Source organism: Triticum aestivum, chromosome 3D, assembly GCF_018294505.1.
Source record: "Triticum aestivum cultivar Chinese Spring chromosome 3D, IWGSC CS RefSeq v2.1, whole genome shotgun sequence".
Classification (NCBI taxonomy): Eukaryota; Viridiplantae; Streptophyta; class Magnoliopsida; order Poales; family Poaceae; genus Triticum; species Triticum aestivum.
In genome coordinates, this window is record NC_057802.1 from 495,064,098 (window position 1) to 495,089,774 (window position 25,677).

Sequence of the window (25,677 nt, forward strand, 5' to 3'; positions counted from 1 at the left end):
CCCAGGGGCCATATTTACCCATGTGCCTTGGCATACTAATGGCGCACTAGGGGGTGATGCGCCATTAGTGTCCTTTCTGCAGTGCGCCATTGCTGTGTTGAGTGGTGCGCCATTAGTATTAATATTAGGGATTTTTGTTCTTTTCTGATATTTGCATAGGTTACAAAACATATTACTACACATAATATAGAGAGCACAACACATAAACACTAGATTTATCTAATACAATAGAAGATTGGTCTCCGAATACAATTCATCATATTAGTCTCCGAATTTCAAATACCGAACAAAGTTATAACATTACAAGTCTCGAAACCGTGAGTAGCGAGTTTGTCTTCACATTACAAGTCGATATCGATCATCTAAACTACCATCACATTGAAGAGAGCTGCGGTCATCATGATTAGCATCATCGCGATGAAACTGGTCTTCATCCGGTTCCTCCTCCGCTCCCTCCTCTCTCCCGCTAGATAGCGCGTGTATCTAACTTCCGCCTCCGGCCTACTGGTGTACCCTTTGTAACTGTTACCGCTGAAACGGTGAACCTGTCTCCGACACTCCTCCCAGTCGTCGTAGACTCCGGGAACCTTACCCTTGTACACGACATACGACGGCATCTCTATATATGCACTAGCCAAACAAAACGTTAGTAGCAATTCACAGACAATACATAAGCAATATATAAGTATGCAACAAAAGGATCGGAAGAGAAAAGCAACACATTAATAGCACGATTCATGGTCCTACTAATAAATAGCATCGATTACATATAAGTTGAACGACTGTCCAAACCAAAGAGACATACAAGTTCATTAAAGTTTAATATTACAACATGAGCCAATCGACATTTCAGAACTACATAGCATCACTACTTTTGACTCGACTCAGGGACCGGAGCGTGGATGAAGCCGCCGTCTTTCATGATGGTCATGAAATCACGGGAGTTGTCAGCCTGCATTTGTAGCGTTGTTTCTATCTCACTGTTGGACGGTTGATGTCTGAGATAGAACTGCCCCGAGGTACGAAGGACATCTTGATGGATGATTTCCGCAAACTCCGACTGGATGTGAAAGAATTCTTGTCTGATGTCCGCGTCCCGGATTGCCGACAAGCGTGCGGCCCAATCTTTGAGATTACTTGGTAGCAGAAGGTGATTATGGTCCCGTACGATCGCCCGCATGTGATGGAGGGCGTAGTAGGCATCCTTCTGACCGCCAGGCGGCTGCTTGACGCAGGAGAACATCGTATTGTGGCTGAAGATGTGCTTGCCGTACTTACGAACTGGCCTGCTGAAGGTGCCTCCAGATCTGGCGTAGCCGGGGAGAACATCATCAAGAACTTTCTTGATATTTGTGTAGCCTATCTTCGACTGATGGTCCAGGTCGAAATACGTGGCCATGGAATATTTCGGGCTTAAGAGGATGAGTGTGCAATGTGTGTCACTGCACAAAACACAGAATGTTAGAAAAAAAAAGAACGATCAAAATCTAAGAAATCATATGTTACGGGGCGGTGAGGGGATGACTTACTCGGGAAAGTAAGGCACGAGGAAGTTATCCTTATCTGGGTTTGCCAGAATGACGCCTTCGAGGTATGAACTCGCGACTTGCCGATCCCCACCGCTGCCCAAGATCTTGGCACGCATGTAGAAGGGGTCGACTATCACGATGTCCGGGGTCTTGTCTCTAATGATCCGCATCTCCATACTCAGTGAAAATAGCCGAACGAAGGTGTAGTGCAGCGGATGAAGGTTAAACATAGCGAAGATGTCATCAAACCGCAGGACGATCATACCCGCGATGGCGCTATCCACAAAGCCCTTGCCCTCTGGCACCTTGGCCACGAAAACCGGGTATGCCACATCATTCTCGGAGAGACGCCGCTTCTCCAAAGAAAGAACACTGTCATGCAGACTCCGCATAGCACCGGTTGCAGCATTGAGCAGATTAGTCGGTAGCATCGGCCTACCCGCCACATGCACCCTCCTCGAGATATCCTTAGGTGAAGGTGGCCCGTCCTGAGCACGGATCGTACTCGGTGCCGGCTGGCTCGCACCGCCCTTGTTATTCTTTCGTTTCCGTCCCTTCTTCCTCATCTCCTGTAATGGGATCGAGTTCTGCTCAGAAACCGCCTTCTTGAGTGTGTTGGGGCTGATAATATTCCGCACCTCGGCTATCTGTGGCTCGGTGAAGGCGGCAGCTGGAGGCGTCTCCTGAGAACAGAACGCCAGACAACGCCTATTGCAATTGGGTTTCTCCGCGGTACCAGCTCGATCGCGGTCGTCTTTTTCAGGGTTGGGTTCTTGAGAAGGAGGCCCGAAGAATTCGTCACCGTACCCATGTTCGGCAAAGTACTTATCGACGTTGGTAAATGTACCGTCGTCGTTGTCGTCGTCGTCCGGATCCTGTGCCATATGCATGTCCAGATCCTGTGCCATAGGGATGTCCGGCATGTCCGGTAGCGTTGCGGCGGTCTTGCCATGGCTTGGCGCCGGCACGACTGGCGGTGTTGTCTGTGGGTTGGTGTCCCCCGCCCCCAAACGAATCTGGCTCTTCGGCCAAAGCAGGGGCCAGCTTACGCAGGCGCTGAGGGTCATCACATCATCTTCGTTGGCCCCAGCGAGTCGAATCAGAGGTAACAACTCGTCGCAGCCTGGCAGCACCCGAACCAGTTCAACCCTATACACGGTGGGTGGCATCGGATTACCGTGGAACACGGGGTTGCCCGGTTGAATGATTCTGCCCTTGGCAATGTCGATCAACTCGCCGCCCACGAAGTGCAGGAGAGTGCATGGAACGTCGGCGGCGCCCTGCGAAAACATGTAGGGCGTCAGGGATGCCCAGTCAAAGGCAAGGAGATGAAGTCATCGGCCGAGAGGCTTAGTTACCGTGATGGCGTCGAGCTCGGCTAATGTCGAGGCACCGCCAACGGCGGGCGTGCAACTGACGGAGGGGCTGCTTGCTGCCGAGGTGCCGGCCGGCGTACACCTGGGTGCATTACGCTCCAATGCCCGTGCCGGCACCGGAGACACCAATACCGCCTCCGCCGGAGACACCAATGGCGCCGCCTGTGCATTGTGGGACTTGCTGGCCATGAAGCTGGGAACCGGGGGCGGCCCCTGTTGGCCGCCCGCAATCCACGCCTGCAACCCCTCAATCAAGCTAGGCACAATGGCGGTGAGCGTCGTTCCCAGTTGTTGTTGCACTTGCTCTTGGACACTCTCCGGAATCCGCGCCACTTGTGCCTTGAGTTCTTGAACCTCGCGCGACTGGCTTTCCGAGCTGGTCTTTTTCTCCTTTCGCCCACCAGCGTTATAGTATGACGACCATTTTGTGGACAAGCCTTTGCCGGCCACACGACCAGCTGACAACGGCTTACTGAGCTTATCCTTGTTTTTCATTATGTTCAACGCCCTATTTAGAGTGTTGTCCCAAGCTGGGGAGCTCTGAGACGACGCCGCGCTACTTCTTTCAGTCTCCTACGGAAGGAATGTGAACCATTTAGAAATTTGGCTTCATTAACTAGAATGCAACCATATATTTAGCTAATTACGCGGGGGTGTATTCCTTACCAGAACTTTCTCAAGCGCCTTGGTCTTCGGATAAGCTCCTTTGTTACCGGGTCCTCCTTGTGCCGGGCCCTGACATAGTTCCTGGTCTGCTTCTCACGGTATTTCTCGAAGCGGGGCGGTAGGCCTTGCTCGGCACGCTCCGCGTCCTCCTTGTCCCATATAGGTTCCCCCACTCTGTAACTGTCGGGACCGAGTTTGTGGACCCCTAAGTTCAAGTCCCGCATCTCTTTCCCCCACTGACTTGATTCCTCGGATGCGCCGCTCTCGCACTTGATCTTGAACTCCTTGTAGTCATCTTCGCTGATCGAAGGATTTTTCGCATTGATCTTCTCATAACTTTCACCTTTGTTAATCATTCTCTTCACCGCGCTTCTCCAAGTAGAAAGGGCCGTGCTCATCTTCGTGAGGGCGGCACTGTTCACTTTATTCCCTGAGAGGCGTGTGTTTGCAAACTCAGCGGGGAACTTGTATAGTTCGTGCAGCTTCGTGAAGAGGAGGTTGCGCAAATTCCACTACTAGAAAAAGGCTTACTAGTGACGCACCAGTTTTGCCTACTAATGGCGCACTACTGGTGCGCCACTAGCACCACGCCACTAGAATATTTTAGTAATGGCGCACCACAGGTGCGCCATTAGTATCTGGTATACTAATGGCGCACCATGGGTGCGCCATTAGTATCCCAAAGGTGCGCCATTAGTAACTGGTATACTAATGGCGCACCAGATGGAAGTGCGCCATTAGTAACATTTTTTTAAAAAAAATTGTTTTTTCTTAATCTCAGGTCACTATTTCACATATGAGCTATCCAACACATATATATACAACAAGCATCCATATAACAATCATATCCAACACACAAGTTTCATCATATATACATACATAGCCAACACATAGTTCCATCGTTACATATTACAAAAGTTTCACATTGTTCATCCAACACCGTTATCCATCCAACACCATATTACAAAAGTTTCACATAGTTCAGTTCTCATTGTTCTTCTCCTTCTCCTTCCTCAGCCTGATGCGCCAAGAGCGGCGAGGCGGTGGAGGCAGCTGTGGGATGTAGTCTTCTACCACAATTGGCGTGGTCATGTCGCCCAGCTGTGGGATCGCCGGCGCCACCACCGGTGCGTGGTCATTGTCAGGCACCACCACCATCGCGAGGCCACCTTCAGGCAGGACGGGCACGACCATCGCTAGGTCATCCTCAGCCACCACCATCTCTTGCCCATGGTCAGCCACCACCATCTCTTGCCCATGGTCAGCCACCACCGTCTCTTGCCCTTGGTCAGCCACCACCAGCGCTAGGTCATCCTCAGCCTGATGCCCATCGTCATCCTGCAGCTCCTCATCCCCACTCTGCTCCTCTTCTCCCCCACTCCAGTCCGGATCATCCTTCTTGCTGTCTTTGCTGCTGCCAGAATCGCTGCTGCTTTCGCTAAAGCCAGAATCGCTGCTGCTTTGGCTGTAGCCAGTGTCGCTGCTGCTGCTCCCATTGCCTGTCCAAATGCAACAATGGCCGTTAACAATCGATGTGAGACAAAGCCAAATGTAGAGGAATAAGAAGAGGCAGAACGCACTGGCATGTTCGTCGTCAGCGTTGCGCATGCGACACATAGTCTTGTTGAAAACCTTCACGATGAGCATTGTGGCGTCATTGTCGTACCTGAAGAGAAGAAAGTACCCGGTCCGCAGGTCGTAGGCACTGTAGAACTTGTCCCAGCCACGGCACAGGTACATGTGGCCCTCCTCGATCACCAACTCCACGTCCCACAGCCTGCGAACCCCGCCGCCGGCCTGTCGGAGCTTCACATTATGTGGCGGATCTTCACCCAACATGTTCATAAAAGTGTCAGGCAGCCTCTGCAATTTGGGACAAGGAGTGATGTAGCAAACAACAGAGTTATCATAATGAGATGGGTGAAGGGGAGATCTCTCGTTTTATATACCTGCCTCGTGGCTGATACTGAAGTCCCAAGTATGACACTGAAGAACTCGAAAGCATCCAACTCGTACTCCGGTGAGGCAGAGCGGCGGTGGCTGCTTCCCCCCATCTCTGATAAGCAGCAGAAGAGACCAATTCAAGTTAGCAATAGATTCAAGTGAATGTATCTTTTATTGCAAAGCCACAACTTAGCAATAGATTCAAAGTTAACGATTGGCACCTAGAAAAGCATTTCAACATCTTCACAGATTTTACTAGCTACAATACATTCAAAAAATAAATGATATACAGTTTGTATCTCTTTGCAATGAACACACTCTAGGGGTTTTGCCATCCCCCTTTTCCTTAGATTGTCACAAGTCATGATTTTGTTCTGGGAGAACATCCAAATGAAACCTTATACCCTAGGGGGCAATTTAATACTCCATACTACAGGAAGATACAAAGGTTGCATCCATTGAGCTCCAGCTGCAGCTGCAGCTGAGGTATCCATGAGCCATCATGCCAGCCAGCCAGGAAATAAACTTTACTTTCCAAAGGAAAAAAAATACAATGCATATATAGATAGATGAGCATGTTCAGTTTACAAGAATGAATATAAACAAGCAAAGAATGCATGCATGCATATCAAGAGTTGGCATCTACAGGTTCTCCAAAATGAGTAGAAAGGGAGCATGCTGACATCTATACAAGCCAATAATGATTTACTACTCAATGGAACAGGGTAAGATAAACACCAGTCAATAAATTTACTACATCAAAAGGAGTAAAACTCAACAATGCAGCACTATCTCTGAACCTAACCTTTGTTTAGTATGGGTATGACAAATCAATGAGTTGGTCATCACAATGTTTGTACTGCTGTAAATTCAGAGATAGTCCACAGGTTTTCATTCTTCTTCTTCTTACTGTCAAAATTTTCATTCTTCTTCTTACTGTCAAAATTCAGAGTAAATTCTAGCCTTATTTGTACTGCTTGTGCTTGTAGTAGTAAGATTCAGGAGTAGGAGATCACAAAAGTACAGTCCACAGGTTACTCCAAGTTTCTGAATTTTCAGTAAATTTTCTGTAAGAAAAGAACTAAAAGAAAAGAAATCCTAGGGTTAAAAAATCTGGAGCAAGTCCTAGCAGAACCACAAAATGTTCATCTACTCCTAGGATGTCCTGTTCATAATTCTAGTTCATGTCCTAGGATGTGCTATTCATAATTGTTAATCCAAACAGCAGATACACAAGCACTGGATTTTACAAATGTCCAAACAGTGTCATATCTGAAATGTATGATTTTCAGTAGCAGAGATTCAGAGTCATTAGTTTTGAGTGTACATCGTGAAAAACCTAGAGGACGCCGGCGGGGAGAGAAACCTAGGGGGAAGGAGGGGAGGAGAGAGGAGGAATCACCTAGAGGACGCCGGCGTCGAGGAGGCTGCGGGCGGCGATCCGGAGGAAGGGGCCCGTGATGTCGTCGGCGTCCTTGGCCGCCTTCTTGACCTTCCGAGCAGAAGAAGGCACGGGTGGTGAGAGGAGGAGGAGGAGAAGCTAGGGGGATGGGGGAAGGGAGGGAGGGGACGTACGTGCTGGGGCGGGGCGGCGAAGGAGCGGCGGGCGCGGGGGCGGCGGCGCGAGGGAGCTGCAGTGGTGGGGGGCGGCGGGGGTGGAGTCCGGCGGCGGTCGGGGCGGCGGCGTCGAGGCAGCGCAAGACCACAGCGGCGGACGACGTGCAGGCGCGGCGGACGGAGGGGGCGGAGCAAGGGGGCGGCGGCGTACGGTTGGGGTCGAGGAGTGGGGGATCTGGCGAGCGAGGGAGGGAGGGAGGCGACAGTGCGAGGGGAACAAGCGATTCTAATGGCGCACCTCCCCCTGGTGCGCCATAAGTACGTCGATTCTAATGGCGCACCTCCCCCTGGTGCGCCATTAGAATTTTGTTTTACTTACTAGCCCGACTGGTCAGGTTATATTCCACCTAACCCTATCTCCATCAGAACACGCCCACTAGCCCGACTGGTCAGCACGCAGCACACACACTAGGAGGTCCTGGGTTCGATTCCCAGGCTCCCCAATTTTTGTTTTTATGCATTTAAAATGCTGTTTGATATTTATTTGTGTTTAAATATGTTCAAACTTGTTTAAATCATAACAGTAATATTTTTTATAAAAACAGTAATGATTTTTTAAAAAATATCATCAAATTTGTTATTTGAAAATATAATCAAATTTGCTTTTTTTTGCAAATTTAGTTGCATTCATTTGTGACGGTGGAGCGGGCCGGGGAGGGTGCGGGGGAGAGGGTGCGGGGGGTCGTCGGCGACGGCCGGTGGAGCGGGGGAGGGTGCGGTGGGTCGTCGGCGACGGTGGAGTGGGGGAGGGTGCGGGCCGGGGGTCGGCGGCGGCGGCCGGTGGAGCGGGGGAGGGAAATATTCTTTCTCTCCGAAACCACCTGCCCCGCGAGATATCCGAAACCGAGATAGTCGTGCACCGTCGTGAGCAGTGCGGCTCTCATAGGGAAATATTCTTTCTCTGCGGCGTCCCACGTATCAACCAACTGCCCCAGGTGCGCCATTAGTAGTTTTGCAAAAAAGTAAAAAATAAAAAAATATTGTAGTTGCGCACTATGTTCCTGGTGCGCCATTACTAGTTACACCTAGTAATGGCGCACTATGTCCTGGTGCGCCATTAGTATGTCTGGCAAAATAAAAAAAATTGTTACTAATGGCGCACCGTGTGTCTGGTGCGCCATTAGTGTATTTCACACTAATGGCGCACCAGCACATGGTGCGCCACTGCTACATAGCAATGGCGCACCACATATCTGGTGCGCCATTAGTGGCCATTCCATCTATAGCCCTTTTCCTAGTAGTGTTCCCTCGGTCCTTATGCCTTAGGTTCTCGGTGTTGATCGAGACGGTGCTCCGGAGAATGCACCCGAGCTGAACCGAGTACCCCTTGACTAATTCTTTGGGCGTCGTTGGATCCCCGTCGTACTTCAGTAAATTCCTCCTTGACGGTGCCGAGCACGTTCGGGCGCCGGTCCTTCCGTTGCCTCTTCGGTTGGCTGCCATCTGTGCGTGCGCTACCATCATCAGTGGTAGCATCCTCGGCGGCATCATCAGTGGTGTCATCCCCGACGCCACTAGAGGTTGTGTAGTTAGGATCGGTGTCTTCCGCGGCGTCCTCATAGCGGTGAGGTTCTTCCTCCATCTCCTGGGACAGCTCCCAGAATGCCTTGCCGCCCGAACCGCCGGCCTCATCGTTGTGGGCCATGTTTCGCTCTAAATAGGAAAAAAGTTTGGTCAAAAAGTTGGTTATTGTCAAGGAACAAGATCTCTAAGTTGACCAAATTACCTAATTCTCGAGGAATTTGCTGTTAGTGTGTTGTTGCTAAGGTCCATGTCCCTTCCTAACCCCCTTCTTCTTGTCTCCTCTCACTATATCTCTCACACACATGGCAAGCAAGGGTGTCTGAGTGTGTGAAAAAATACTAAACTAATCCAAGGGCTGAAAATTGATCATTTAGGTTTTTATCGACACCGAGGCACCCTAAAAGCCAAGGTTTTATCATTTAGGGTTTGACTCTTGGCTAACCAACCTCACCTCCTCCTCATCCTCCTCCTCCTCTTCTTCTTCGTCGTCTTCCTCTGATTAAATGGATTTCCAGGATGTAGATGGATTCATGTGTATATATACCCTACACTAACTACTAGCCAGCCAGTGTGTTTAGACTAGATCGGGGGGTATTATCTTCTGTTGTGTTATTTTCATAGTTTCTTTCTGATCACAGTGGATGAGGAGCTTGATTGGTTACTTTAATGGCAGTTAGGGCCAGGTAGGGTAGGTGGGCAGGCAGGACAGGAGCGAGGTCAACGGCTCGTGGATGGCTCACACGTGGCCGCGCCCAGCTCCAATCGTGAGATTACGTAGGCAAATAAACAAAGAGGATCCTACTTAATTAAGTACTAAGATACCCCGGCCCATGCATTAGTCGCAAGTACCCCATATGTCCTATTTTTAGCAAAGTCATGCTAAAATTCACGAAAAAAATTTGCATGACCTTTGATGAAAATAGGACATATGGAGTACCTGAATTTGCCGGAACGGAAGTTAATCGACATTCCGGCAAACTCAAGGGCCTCTCGGGGTACAGCAGCAGCATCACAAGTTGACAAAATTCCCAAGTAGTACAGCAGCAGCACCACAAGTAGTACCAATGAACATATAGTCCAGCACATTCTGAATTTCGATAAATGACAGCAAGTTAACTCATGCTGACAGCAACAAACTTATAACAACATAAATGAAATTGCAGTTCAGAGTGGGTATGGGAAATAATAAAACCAGATAAATGATTTTGTTCACTCCACTTACCAAAAATAAAGAAATGATTTTGTTCAATGCATCTGGTAAGCTGCACACTGTCCAATATGTGACATAAATGACAAAGCTGCACACTGTCTAATATGTGTCATAAATGGCACTAAGATCTCATTACACTCTACATATGCAGCATCTATAGAAAGAGACCATCAGTAATATTCGGGTACTATCACAAAAATCAGTGTTAGGCGTGCAAAGATCCCCCACCACATCCTCGAGCCAGCTACCTACATCGAGCAACTAAACATACCAACTTTTACAGAAGGACCACACATGAATGTCAGTTAACTAAACCAAGTTTCAGTCCAACTTTTACAGAAAGACCACACATGAACAGAGTCATATCGCAACAACAATCAAAGACGACTGCAATCGCAGACCAACATCACATATCAACCAAACACAGACCAACAGGACCCAAAGCATAATGATAATAATTTGATGAATTGTTAACACTTTGTTTTTTCTAACAGTATCTACTAGTCGAATGTAACAACATCTTCATACAGTAGCAACGGTCACAATACCAATAGAACCAATATACACAGTAGCATTGACAATATGAACAAAAAAATCTGGCATCATTCATCCATCTAACAAATTAAAAAAGCAATACATTCATCCATCTATCCAACTGACACATCGATTCATCCATATATGCAACAAAGTATTTGCATCTATCCAATTTATATAGCTAAAAAACAAGAACAGAGAGGTGGGACAGAGAGGATGGCTCACCGTGGACGAGTGGAGGACTGGATGAGTGGTGGGCACTTGGGCTGCGGCTTCGGGACGGAGGCGCCGTGGGCAGCCGGTGCAGAGGGGCGCGGCGGCGGCTTCCTGCTGTCCCCGCTGCGGCAGAGGGCAGAGGGGCAGCCGGTGCAGAGGGCCGCGAAGGATGGCTGGGCTGCGGCGGGAGTGGGTACCGGCGGCGGCGAGGTCCGGAACGGCGGCGGAGAGGTCGGCGGCGGCGCTGGAACCCTAGCGCGCGGCCCTGCTCGAGATAAGCCCAAGAAGTCAGACCAAGGGCGCGCGGCAGGCACGAGCCACGGAGAAGTGAGGGGCGCGGGGGAGGGGAGGCAGGAGGCTTACTGGGGAGGGCTGGGAACGGCGTGGGGTCACCGGCGATCTCCGCGGCCGAAAGAGGAAGAAGGGGTCGGGGACGACGCTTCAGGGCTCTTCCGGTCGCGTGAGCCGTCGGGGAGGACGAGGGAGACGCGGCGGTGTTTCTGGGATCAGCGGCAGAGCGAGGGGAGCACGGTGGCGCGGCTATGGCGTCGGGGGACGACGACCGGGCGGCGGAAGGGGGCGTGAGGGTGTGGCGAGGGGGGAGTGGATCTGGCGAGGGAGGGACGAAGGGATCGGGCGAATTAGCTAGGGGGAAGGTTAGTAATGGCGCACCCCCTAGCGGTGCGCCATTAGAATGTTTTTTTTGATAGCAATAGCGCACCCCCTAGCGGTGCGCCATTAGTAATCTTTTTTTAGATAGCAATGGCGCACCACCCAGCGGTGCGCCATTAGTAATCTTTTTTTAGATAGCAATGGCGCACCACCCAGCAGTGCGCCATAAGTAACTTTTTATTATTATTATTTTTTGTTGCATCTAATAATTTTTTAGAAAATGAATATGAATATGAAACAGTAATAATTTTTTACAAAAACAGTAATAATTTTTTTAAAAATATCATCAAATTTGTTATGCGGCGGCGGTGGAGCGGGGGAGGGTGCGGTGGGTCGTCGGCGGCGGTGGAGCGGGGGAGGGTGCGGGGGGTGCTCGGCGGCAGTGGGGCGGGCTGGGGGGGGTGCGGGGGGTCGTCGGCGGGGGTGGAGTGGGGGAGGGTGCGGGGGGTCGTCGGCGGCGGTGGAGCGGGGGAGGGTGCGGGGGGTCGTCGGCGGCGGTGGAGCGGGGGAGGGTGTGGGGGGTCGTCGGCGGCGGTGGAGCGGGGGAGGGTGCGGGGGGTCGTCGGCGGCAGTGAAATTTGAAAAAATATTCATGAATTCAAAAAGTGCCCATGAAATTTAAAAATATTCATGAGTTCAAAAATTGCCCATGAAATACAATCGGGAAATGAATGCTACAATTTAAATACAATCGATCTTAGCTAGCTATCTGTTCACAATCTTCTTGCCCTTATTTTTCGTAAATGGAGTTCTTCTCTTGAACGGACGTCCTTTAGGAAGGTTGGTCCTGCTTCTTCTTGTGGTGTATGTTGGTACTTTATCGTCGTCGTCATGTTCCATCTTCGGGTCGCTGTACTTGTCGAAGTCTTGCTTATTGGCGACTCCATCCATTCCGATGATCTTCCTTTTGCCTCTCCTCACGACAACGCGACTGGGCTTTGACGGGTCGGTAATGAAGAAGCATTGGTCCACTTGGGAAGCCAGTACCCATGGCTCATTTTTCGCGGTGACGTTTGCGCCTGCGGTCTTGGATTTGGCTTCGGGTATAACCATGGTGGTGAAATACCGGTCTTCTTTGAGGACGCTCTTGGCCCATCTGTCACGGAACATCGGGACCTTCTCTCCAGCGTAGCTCAGCTCCCAGATCTCCTCGATCCTTCCGTAGTATCTGTCCTTGTCGTTACCGGTGTAGGATTCCATCGTTACCCCGGAGTTCTGATAACCATCGCTCTTCATGTCCTTTCCCTCGATGTAGAATGTGTAGCCGTTGATATCGTACGCCTCATACGTCATCAGGTTGTGCTCGGCGCCCTGTGACAAGGCGAATATGAGTTGTTTTTCCGCGGAAGAATCCTCATGTAAAGGGTACGACAGAAGCTTCTGCTTGAACCAACGCGTGAAACATGAGTTGTGCTCTTTGATTATATCTCCGTCCGTCCTCTGTTGGCCTCGGTCATTGTACGTCTTCTCAATAAAGGTTTTGTGTTCTACCACCCAAGGATCGACCACGTCTATGTGTTGTAGCGTGACTAGGTTTGCTCTTTCAAAGTCGGCGAGTCGACCCTCGAAGTCGACATGCATTTCGCGGCGACCCTCACGGTGACCCCATCCAGCGAGCCTACCGAGGTGCCTGTTGACGGGCAGACCAACGGGGTTCTCGATGCCTAGATAATTCGTGCAGTAGGAGATGCACTCTTCGGTCAGAAAGCCCCTGGCTATGCTTCCCTCTGGACGTGACATGTTGCGAACGTATCCTTTGATGACACCATTCATCCTTTCGAACGGCATCATGCTGTCCAGGAACGTCGGCCCGAGTTGGATGATATCCTCCACGATATGGACCAGAAGATGCACCATAACGTCGAAGAATGCGGGCGGGAAGTACATCTCAAGCTCGCATAGTATCACCACGATCTCTTCCTGTAGCCTTCTGAGTTGCCTCACGCCAACCGACTTCCGAGAGATGACGTCGAAAAAGTTGCTCCGCTGAACTTCTGCTTCGCTGAGTCTAGGTATCTACTTATCTTCCCCGCGTAACCATAAGGAAGTTTTACTCCTCGGAGGCAGGTGAAAAACTGATCGATCTCCTCCTGACTTAGAGTGAAGCATGCGGGAGGGAAGTCATTTCCGGTCTTCTTGGCCTTTTTGCCTTTGCGACGACTTTCCGTGTCCTGCTTCGCCTCATCATCATCATCATTAGCGTGAAGCTCCTCCCTGATGGCCATTGATTTCAAGTATGCCCTTGCTTTCGGCCCATCTTTGGTCCTCTCCGGCATGTTTAGCAGGGTACCAAGCAGACTCTCGCACACGTTCTTCGTGATATGCATGACATCAAGGCTGTGAGGCACACGGTGGATCTTCCAGTATGGCAAGTCCCAGAAAACAGACCTCATTTTCCATACCTTCAGCGGCGGCTCTTGCGCCTTTCGCTTCTTTCCCGGCTCTGGCGCCTTTTGCTTCTTTCCCGGTAGTGGGCAATCTTTCCAATTTTTCAACAGCTCGTCTATTTCCTCGCCGCTCCTTGTACGCGGGCGTCTTCGGGGTTTGGTTTCACCATCGAACAGATCCTTGCGTTTTCTCCATGGGTCATCGTCGCGAAGCCACCTTCGATGTCCCATCAACACGGTTTTCGTAGACCCGGGATCTCTATCTAGTTGCCGATACGTTGTGTCATCCATGCACCTGACGCATCCAGAAAATCCGTGGACCACCTGCCCCGCGAGATATCCGTAACCGAGATAGTCGTGCACCGTCGTGAGTAGTGCGACTCTCATAGGGAAATATTATTTCTCTGCGGCGTCCCACGTATTGGCTGGCGTTTTCCACAGCGTGTCTAGCTCCTCTTTCAGTAGCCCCAGATACAAATTGATGTCGTTCCCTGGTTGTTTCGGCCCTTCAATTAGCATACTCATGTGAATGTACTTCCTCTTTATGCACAACCAGGGGGAAGGTTGTACATCCACACAAACACAGGCCAGGTGCTATGTGTGCTTCTCTGGCTGCCAAACGGATTGACTCCATCGGTGCTCGCACCCAGCACGATGTTCCTTGGATCATTCCCAAATTTTGGGTGTTTGAAGTTCAACGCTTGCCACTGGCTCCCATCCTTAGGGTGACTCAGCATCTTGTCTTTTTTATTTATCTCCGGATCATTTGCGTCATCTTCTCGCTTCTTCTCCTCCCTATCCGCGTGCCAACGCAAGAGCTTTGCTACCTTAGGGTCCGCGAAATACCACTGCAGACGAGGAGTGATCGGAAAGTACCACACCACTTTTCGAGGACCTTTCTTCCTCTTCTTGTATCGAGTGACGCCGCACACCGGACACATGGTAGACTCCGCGTGCTCGTCCCGATAAATGATGCAATTGTTCATGCACACATGGTATTTCACGTGCGGTAAATCCAGAGGACACACGATTTTCTTCGCCTCCTCGAAACTGGTCGGGCACTTGTTCCCCTTGGGAAGACGTTCGTGCCAGAATGACATGTTCTCGTCGAAGCATGCGTCGGTCATTTTGTGTTTTACCTTCATCTCCAGAGCCATGAGCGTTACTTTCAGGCGGGTATCCTCAGGCTTGCATCCTTCATACAATGGAGTAACCGCGTCTATCTCCAGTTGATCCAGCTTGGCTTTCTCTCGGGCGGCAGCTCTTGCGTTATCCGTCTGCTTGAGAAGCAGCTCTTGAATATGAGGGTCCTGCACCCAGCCCATCGATGGTCCATCATCGTGTGCTCTGGCATCTTCATCTTCATGATCATGCCCTTCGTCTGCTCCGGCATCTTCCTCATCATCATGTCCGGCATCATCTACATGATGACTGTGTACTGCATCTACTTCGTGATCATGTCCTGGAGATTCTTCGTCTTCTCGCCCGCCCTCGCCGCGGTTGTCTTTCTGCCCTTCCTCATTTCTTGCCGGCCGGCCCCCATGGACGACTTCCTAGTCATCTTCATCACCTTGCCACCGATAGCCATCCATGAAACCACGCAAGAGCAGGTGGTCCCGCACCTGTATGGAATCCGGGTCCATAAGGCTCCTCAGCTTGCATCTTCGACACGGACATCTTATCTCCGTCTCGTTATTTTGAAGCATCTCGGCCTTCGCGGAGCTCAAAAACCTATTCACGATGCCTTCGGTCATCGTGCGGACCATGGTGGCCTGCGGGGTAGAGCAAAACGATATTTTAGAACCAAGAAAAAATTTGACATAACTTTGCCTAAAAATAGGACCAACAAGAATGCATAGTGCCAAAATTCTCGCCGAAACGGAAATGAGTCAACGTTCCGGCAAAATATTGGCAACTATCGCATTTCAAATACCGGTACCTGCAAACACAAACATATATGCAACACCACAAACATACATAGATCTAGCTAGGCCATAACACTAGTAGAAAACAGGGCTTTGGTCACAGGGCAGTTTTCACATTAGTCCCGGTTCAGTCACGAACCGGGACTAATGTGAGCATTTATCCCGGTTCGTGCGGCTAAGGCATTAGTCCCGGTTCACCTGGGCCCTTTAGTCCCGGTTGGTGCCACGAACCGGGACTAAAGGGTGCGATGCCCATTAGTCCCGGTTGGTGGCACCAACCGGGACTAAAGGTCTAACCTTTAGTCCCGGTTGGTGCCACCAACCGGTACTAATGGGCTTTGAGGCATTAGTACCGGTTCATGGCACGAACCGGTACTAAAGGTCCCATTTTCAAACTCTACCCCCCCCCCTTGGACCGCCTTTTCAGTTTTAGAAAAAACAAAAGAAAATGATGGAAGTGTCAAAAAAATAAAATAAAATAAGTTTCCCATGTGATATGTGGTCTAGTTGTTGGGAAAATTAACAAATATGAATTTTGACTTTATTTGCAAAATCTCTCTGGAATTTCTTAAAATGGGCATAACTTTTGCATACGAACTCGGATGAACAAGTTTTTTATATGAAAAATCATCTACTCGAAAGTGTTACTCGAAAAGATCTAGAGAGGCAAAAAAATTCAAACAATTTCAAATTGTGGTCAAACTGTGGTCAAACAATGGTCAAACTAATTATTCTAGAATATTAGTGTTACTAAATAATTATTTCAGGTTTTTTGAATTTTGGTCAAATCTGGTCAAACTGTGGTCAAATCTGGTCAAACTGTGGTCAAACAATGGTCAAACTAATTATTCCAGAAATATTAGTGTTACTAAATAATTATTGTTTTTTAAAACAATAGTTTCAAACTCAAACAGTGAAATGTGTCACTTCATGCTCAAGCTAAATTCCTGAGGGTTAATAGGATTGACTTCTTACTATTGTCAGGAAAACAACATGTGCAGACTTGGAAACGAGGGAGAATAGAACCCGAAAGTTAAGCGTGCTCAGGCTGGAGTAGTGAGAGGATGGGTGACCGTCCGGGAAGTTAGATGATTTGGAATGATGAGGGGTGATTAGAGATTAGAGGATAAATTGAGCAGTGATGAGGGGTGATGATTAGAGATTAGAGGTTAAAATAATTCAGAAATTTGAAAATCAAAAAACAATATTTATAAAAAATTCGCAAAAAAAAATTCAAAAAAAATATCAAAAATTTTCCTTTAGTCACCAACCGGGACTGAAGGTGGAGCTCTAGTCTGCGTCCACGTGGACGGCCTTTAGTCCCGGTTCGTGTAAGAACCGGGACTAAAGGGGGGAGGCATTAGTAACGACCCTTTAGTCCCGGTTCAAAAACCGGGACTAAAGGCCCTTACCAACCGGGACAAAAGCCTCCTTTTCTACTAGTGTAAAAAGTGCATGTGCACGTTGTTGGAGGGAGAAAAAAGTAGATCTACAACATAAAGAAAGCTTTCTCCTTACTTACCTATCAAAAAAAGGTAATTTAACCACTTAATTTGGATGAATCTATGGTGCAAATGAGGTGAGGAGGAGGAGGCACCCGAGACAAGCTTGGAGGAGGAGGTGGAGAGAATGAAGTTGGGAAAGTGAGTGTATAGGTGGCTGTCCAAAATATCTAGCTGGTTCCAGGTTACTAATGGCGCACCACCAACAAATGCGCCATTAGTAACCCTGGTTACTAATGACCTACCTGCTGACGGTGCGCCATTAGTAGTTTTGCAAAAAGAAAACAAAAAATGATAGTAGTGGCACACGGGGTGACTGGTGCGCTAGTAATGGCGCACTGCGCCCCGGTGCGCCATTAGTATTTTTGGAAAAAAGGAAAAAAATTGTTAGTAGTGGCGCACCATGGTTGTTGTGCGCCATTAGTGTGATAGACATTAATGGCGCACCAGCACACGGTGCGCCATTAGTATTTTTTGAAAAAAGAAAAAAATTGTTAGTAGTGGCGCACCAGCACACGGTGCGCCACTGCTATATAGTAGCGGCGCACCGCATGTCTAGTGCGCCATTAGCGTGCATATTGTCTATAGACCTTTTCCTAGTAGTGTAGACTTAAGACATATAAAAAAATTCTTGCCAAGAAGGTATTTTTTTCCTGATAATGATCACCAATGGTATATATATACATTAGTTGGATCCTTCCTAGAACAATTATAATAAAGAGTTTGACATTGATCCAATCCTTGTGGAAATATATAACTAAGTCATGGATAAAGATACATATACTTGGGTTGCCAAACTACATATAATAACTTCCCAGGTGCACTGAAGCAATGGAAAATAGGCGCCTTTGCTGTGACATGAATAGTGAAGCACCATAAACCTTAGCCTACCATATACTTTGACTTGACATGAACATTATAGTTGCTATAAATGGAAAAGTGAAGCGATGATTTGAAAACAGTAGATGACAACACCTTGTCAGCACACACATGTATCTTTTGTTTCTGAAAATCTTGAAGAACAGACAGGTTTGGAGTGTCACAAACATAAATTACCTGCACTTTTTACAAAGAGTTACACATATATGTCATCTTCCTTGTATAATAGTAGCTTCTTCCATGTATAATAGCGCATATGTATGTCTTTGAGGGTCTCTTCAAAAGTACGATCTAGAAAAAGATTTTTGCCATTAAGAGGAAATCTAAAACATCATAACAGTGTGTACTCAATTTTGTTATCTTACATCTAGCGGTGATCTTAACAATGACTTAAGATCAGATCAAAGTGTCTAAGCTGAAGAAATAGGTTGTTACTAAAACACATGATTTGCAAGATCTAGTATATTTCAAACTTCCTTCTGATTTTTATGGACCATCTTGATCAAGACGCCCATCTTAGTATGCATTTTACAATATAAAATAGTTATATCTTTGCAACAGAAACTCATGTATTTTTTATATCTTCATATTGTCATGTACAGGTACTACAACCACAAAACTCCATAGGTTTGTCAAATTATTTACTTCTTGTACCTTTCTTTTGAGCGACAAAATTATGAATATTTTTAGTGTTTTGAACGTGTTGAGATACTAAGGAAAAATTAAGGCTTACATATATAAGGCCCTATACAAAACTGGGAAGAAAATAGAGATTAAACCATTAGGAATTCGTTGCTCCTTTAGCTTGCATCCATGGTAGGCCTGCATTGAACAATACGACACTATAAGGTGCAACGGAACATTGGATTAGAAATACATCAAAAAATTAACCCTGATCAAGTCTGTTGCAAACCTGACGTGTAGATGCTAAATGGATTGGATAATCTAATAGAAGGTTCTAGTTAAGAAAGAATATATTTGGAACAATACCAACTGGATCAAGCCAGCACGTAGTGGTGAACTGCTTACCGGCTGGAGGTGATGCTCACAGTCGAGCTAAGTCGAATACGTGACATGGAATACCATGAGTAGTTTGAGATCTCCTTGCGATGGCGCGAGGTGAATAGAGGTTGCCTGCTTTTGATGACTAATTAAGAGAGTATGTTACCAATCTAACAATCTGTATAAGTCCAGATTTATGTACTACTTTTGAAAACGCATCCCTATCATTCATACACAGACTTGCTAGTTTTAGAAAAATCGAGCAATGATGAATGAGCGTCGGTATGACATCCAAATTCTCCAAGTTAGTCATATATTATCTGATAGATAATATCCACACATATTTAAGCTTCTACAATAAGGAATTAACACCTGATAAATAGCAAAAGATAATAATTCTCGAATACGCATCTTGGATGTATGCTTACCAGATTAACTACCGCACAAAGCATGCAGCCGATAGGGTGTCCTCCCGGGATTAGAGCCGGCGAGTAGTTCTTGTTCAGCGCCCTATGGCCCCTGCAGTGACGAAATCCTCCGACCTTTGACATGGATATAGCCAGGGCTGCCGCCATCAATCTAGCAGTTGGAGATCAGCAACACAATAATCAGATGGAAGTACATGGTCGAGTTAGATGTGGCCGATGTCGAACTGTCCGGCTACTTCTGCGGCGCGAGAATCCGTCCAGCATGAGCATCAAAGATGGAGGCACGTGCCTTCTCCGCACCTTGCACTGCCGTATTTGGAGACTTGAAGGGATGATTAGATGTGCTTTTATATTCATCTCTTTTTAATTACGGGAGAAGAGGAGTGTACCTCACACGCGGGTGGAAGAGATGCATGGATTTGTAACACACATGGACTCTCCATGAGTTTTGTATTCAGCATGAGCCCTCATGTTCTTGCAAGACGTACATATTTTGGATGCTTTACGGATCAAGTATTTTAATCTGTGTCGCCTCCGGAAAAATAGGATCGCAGGAGGCGATCAAGGGAGGCGACGAGAGTTCCCTTGCGCGCCGCCGGTGACGCTGCCGGTTCCCTCTCTCTCCATCGGCCGCTCCGGCGGCGGGAGGGAGGGGGAACCTCGGGTCTGTTCGTTAGGTGGGTGTGTGTGGTAGGGTTAGGGTTGAGGGAGACGCCGCCGAGGCCGTTGCGGTGGTGTCGTGTCGGAATAAGTTTCTCCGGGCTCTGTTCACGGTCAGGCGAGGCTTTTGCCTTCGTCTAGGAGCCAGCGGGGTTGGGGATTCCCGGATCTCGTCGAGGACGCGGGCTATGGTGGCTGGAGGTCCATCGGCACTGGCCGTTTGGGTCCTCAGATGGGCGATGGATGCAGGAAGACAAAGACCCTTCTTCTTCCTTGTTGGTATGATTTGCTGCTGTTGTTCTTCTCCTTCCTTTGCGCTGATGCTGGTGGGAGATCCTGCTTTGTCCGTGCGGATGGCCCGGCCGCGGTGCTGGACCGGCCGGATGACTCGAGTTCTCTTCCTTCCGGAAGGGACACTTTTCGCGGTACTCAAAGCCAAAGATGGCGACGACTGTTGCAGGTGTGTTGGATTGATGTCCATGCTCTCTCAGCGTTAGTGTCAAGAAAGGAGGAAGCAGCGTGGCGGCAATTGTACTGTGGTCGAAGATGATGACCTGCTTGCGACTGGTTGCAGATCCTTTTGCTGCAGGGGTCTTTTCTCAAAATTCAGGGATGATGACACAGGGCTTCGGAGATCTTCTTGTGTTATGGTTGTCTTAGGGTACTCTAGGTGTTCATGGTACTTTGTGTTTGCGTTTCAGTGTGCTTGTAAGGGTCAACTATTTTGTACTGATTCGTGATATGAATGAAAAAATTTCTAAAAAAACGTATTTTAATCTGTAATATGGAAGGATGTGTGCTGGCTCGTTTCCAGAATGATATTCCTGCATCGTAGAAAAAGAAGTCCAGATTGATTAATATGCTAAAATAATACATGCCATGAACAGTTATATTGTTCTGCTCGGACTCCTTTTTAGTGTGGGTTGCTTGGACTCTTCTAGTTGGCAGCCATCAACGCCTGATTGTCTCGGACAGACTTATTTTCTAATAGAAAAGGCCTATGAATTGGATGATAGACGTGTCAAACTATATTGTGTGACATGCCAAATAGTTGTACATGACTATGTTTGTATGTAACGCTATATCCTTGAAATCTAAGCCGTTAAAATCTAAAATTAACGATTGAGATAATTTAATCTATGTGGATGAACGTGTTATATGTAGTATAAACTCTTATAACTTTGGATTTAGTTTTGCAGCCAAACAGCCGTATGATTTTTTTATTGCTATCGTCAGCAATGACCTCATGGCTTGCAATACTATAATAATCCACTCATATACATTTCCAGGTTGCTAAGTCTATCACCCCATTAGAATTGGAAAAGATTACGTAGTAGTTGTATTGCACATCTCATCTTCCGATTGGTGCCACTGGGTTTTTAAAATAGAAAAAAAAAAAATTATCCTACTACATACCCCCTTCCTGTTTAAAGGCCTATCCCAAAAATCATAATTTTCTTATTTGTAAGGATCATTATCTTGAGAATATGACCATATAGCTATCCCTAAATTAGATTCTGTCAAATTTTGGTTCTCAATGTAAAATCCACTGGGTTTTTAAAATAGAAAAAATATAAATTATCCTACTACATACTCCCTTCCAGTTTAAAGGGTCTATCCCGAAAATCATAATTTTCCTATTTGTAAGGCTCATTGTCTTGAGAATATGACCATATAGCTATCCCTAAATTAGATTCTGTCAAATTTTGGTTCTCAATGTAAAATCAACCAATGCATGAAGGACCGAGGGGACCATGCATGTAGCATTAATATGTTGTATAGCATATAATTAGGACCTCCTTTCTGACGAATTTTTGATGTGATTTGCAAGATGAACCCAATTAACCGGAAAGGAGGGAGTATTGGACTTAAGACATATAAAAAAATTCTTGCCAAGAAGGTATTTTTTTCCTGATAATGATCACCAATGGTATATATATACATTAGTTGGATCCTTGCTAGAACAATTATAATAAAGAGTTTGACGTTGATCCAATCCTTGTGGAAATATATAAGTAAGTCATGGATAAAGATACATATACTTGGGTTGCCAAAACTACATATAATAACTTCCCAGGTGCACGGAAGCAATGGAAAATAGGCGCCTTTGCTGTGACATGAATAGTGAAGCACCATAAACCTTAGCCTACCATATACTTTGACATGACATGAACGTTATAGTTGCTATAAATGGAAAAGTGAAGCGATGATTTGAAAACAGTAGATGACAACACCTTGTCAGCACACACATGTATCTTTTGTTTCTGAAAATCTTGAAGAAAAGACAGGTTTGGAGTGTCACAAACATAAATTACCTGCACTTTTTACAAAGAGTTACACATATATGTCATCTTCCATGTATAATAGTAGCTTCTTCCATGTATAATAGCGCATATGTATGTCTTTGAGGGTCTCTTCAAAAGTAAGATTTAGAAAAAGATTTTTGCCATTAAGAGGAAATCTAAAACATCATAACAGTGTGTACTCAATATTGTTATCTTACATCTAGCGGTGAACTCAACAATGACTTAAGATCAGATCAAAGTGTCTAAGCTGAAGAAATGGGTTGTTACTAAAACACATGATTTGCAAGATCTAGTATATTTCAAACTTCCTTCTGATTTTTATGGACCATCTTGATCAAGACGCCGATCTTAGTAAGCATTTTACAATATAAAATAGTTATATCTTTGCAACAGAAACTCATGTATTTTTTATATCTTCATATTGTCATGTACAGGTACTACAACCACAAAACTCCATAGGTTTGTCAAATTATTTACTTCTTGTACCTTTCTTTTGAGCGACAAAATTATGAATATTTTTAGTGTTTTGAACGTGTTGAGATACTAAGGAAAAATTAAGGCTTACATATATAAGGCCCTATATACAAAACTGGGAAGAAAATAGAGATTAAACCATTAGGAATTCGTTGCTCCTTTAGCTTGCATCCATGGTAGGCCTGCATTGAAAAATACGACACTATAAGGTGCAAGGGAACCAGAGAGTATCTGGTGCTACCAAGACTTAGATGCTACCGTGATACGGGCATCTGGGCCATCGGATTCTTAAATCGGACGGCATCCAGGAGATGCGGGATCAGCTGGACCTGTGCGTGATTTTTGGACTCCTCGTAGGCTTTTTTGCAAACGTTGTAGAGTTGTCGAGAGCCGTCTGATCTGAGAATCCGACGGCACAAAATCTTGTATTACAGTAGCACCTAAAGATTGGTAGCACTAGATATTTTCCCGCAAGGGAACATTGGATTAGAAATACATCAACAAATTAACCCCGATCAAGTCTGTCGCAAACCTGACGTAGATGCTAAATGGATTGGATAATCTAATAGAAGGTTCTAGTTAAGAAAGAATATATTTGGAACAATACCAACTGGATCAAGCCAGCACGTAGTGGTAAACTGCTTACCGGCTGGAGGTGATGCTCACAGTCGAGCTAAGTCGAATACGTGACATGGAATACCATGAGTAGTTTGAGATCTCCTTGCGATGGCGCGAGGTGAATAGAGGTTGCCTGCTTTTCATGACTAATTAAGAGAGTAAGTTACCAATCTAACAATCTGTATAAGTCCAGATTTATGTACTACTTTTGAAAACGCATCCCTATCATTCATACACAGACTTGCTAGTTTTAGAAAAATCGAGCAATGATGAATGAGCGTCGGTATGACATCCAAATTCTCCAAGTTAGTCATATATTATCTGATAGATAATATCCACACATATTTAAGCTTCTACAATAAGGAATTAACACCTGATAAATAGCAAAAGATAATAATTCTCGAATACGCATCTTGGATGTATGCTTACCAGATTAACTACCGCACAAAGCATGCAGCCGATAGGGTGTCCTCCCGGGATTAGAGCTGGCGAGTAGTTCTTGTTCAGCGCCCTATGGCCCCTGCAGTGACGAAATCCTCCGACCTTTGACATGGATATAGCCAGGGCTGCCGCCATCAATCTAGCAGTTGGAGATCAGCAACACAATAATCAGATGGAAGTACATGGTCGAGTTAGATGTGGCCGATGTCGAACTGTCCGGCTACTTCTGCGGGGCGAGAATCCCTAAATATCCCTAAATTAGATTCTGTCAAATTTTGGTTCTCAATGTAAAATCCACTGGGTTTTTAAAATAGAAAAAATATAAATTATCCTACTACATACTCCCTTCCAGTTTAAAGGGTCTATCCCAAAAATCATAATTTTCCTATTTGTAAGGCTCATTGTCTTGAGAATATGACCATATAGCTATCCCTAAATTAGATTCTGTCAAATTTTGGTTCTCAATGTAAAATCAACCAATGCATGAAGGACCGAGGGGACCATGCATGTAGCATTAATATGTTGTATATCATATAATTAGGACCTCCTTTCTAACGAATTTTTGATGTGATTTGCAAGATGAACCCAATTAACCGGAAAAGAGGGAGTATTAGACTTAAGACATACAAAAAAATTCTTGCCAAGAAGGTATTTTTTTCCTGATAATGATCACCAATGGTATATATATACATTAGTTGGATCCTTGCCAGAACAATTATAATAAAGAGTTTGACGTTGATCCAATCCTTGTGGAAATATATAAGTAAGTCATGGATAAAGATACATATACTTGGGTTGCCAAACTACATATAATAACTTCCCAGGTGCACGGAAGCAATGGAAAATAGGCGCCTTTGCTGTGACATGAATAGTGAAGCACCATAAACCTTAGCCTACCAAATACTTTGACTTGACATGAACATTATAGTTGCTATAAATGGAAAAGTGAAGCGATGATTTGAAAACAGTAGATGACAACACCTTGTCAGCACACACATGTATCTTTTGTTTCTGAAAATCTTGAAGAAAAGACAGGTTTGGAGTGTCACAAACATAAATTACCTGCACTTTTTACAAAGAGTTACACATATATGTCATCTTCCATGTATAATAGTAGCTTCTTCCATGTATAATAGCGCATATGTATGTCTTTGAGGGTCTCTTCAAAAGTACGATTTAGAAAAAGATTTTTGCCATTAAGAGGAAATCTAAAACATCATAACAGTGTGTACTCAATATTGTTATCTTACATCTAGCGGTGAACTCAACAATGACTTAAGATCAGATCAAAGTGTCTAAGCTGAAGAAATGGGTTGTTACTAAAACACATGATTTGCAAGATCTAGTATATTTCAAACTTCCTTCTGATTTTTATGGACCATCTTGATCAAGACGCCGATCTTAGTAAGCATTTTACAATATAAAATAGTTATATCTTTGCAACAGAAACTCATGTATTTTTTATATCTTCATATTGTCATGTACAGGTACTACAACCACAAAACTCCATAGGTTTGTCAAATTATTTACTTCTTGTACCTTTCTTTTGAGCGACAAAATTATGAATATTTTTGGTGTTTTGAACGTGTTGAGATACTAAGGAAAAATTAAGGCTTACATATATAAGGCCCTATACAAAACTGGGAAGAAAATAGAGATTAAACCATTAGGAATTCGTTGCTCCTTCAGCTTGCGTCCATGGTAGGCCTGCATTGAACAATACGACACTATAAGGTGCAAGGGAACCGGAGAGTATCTGGTGCTACC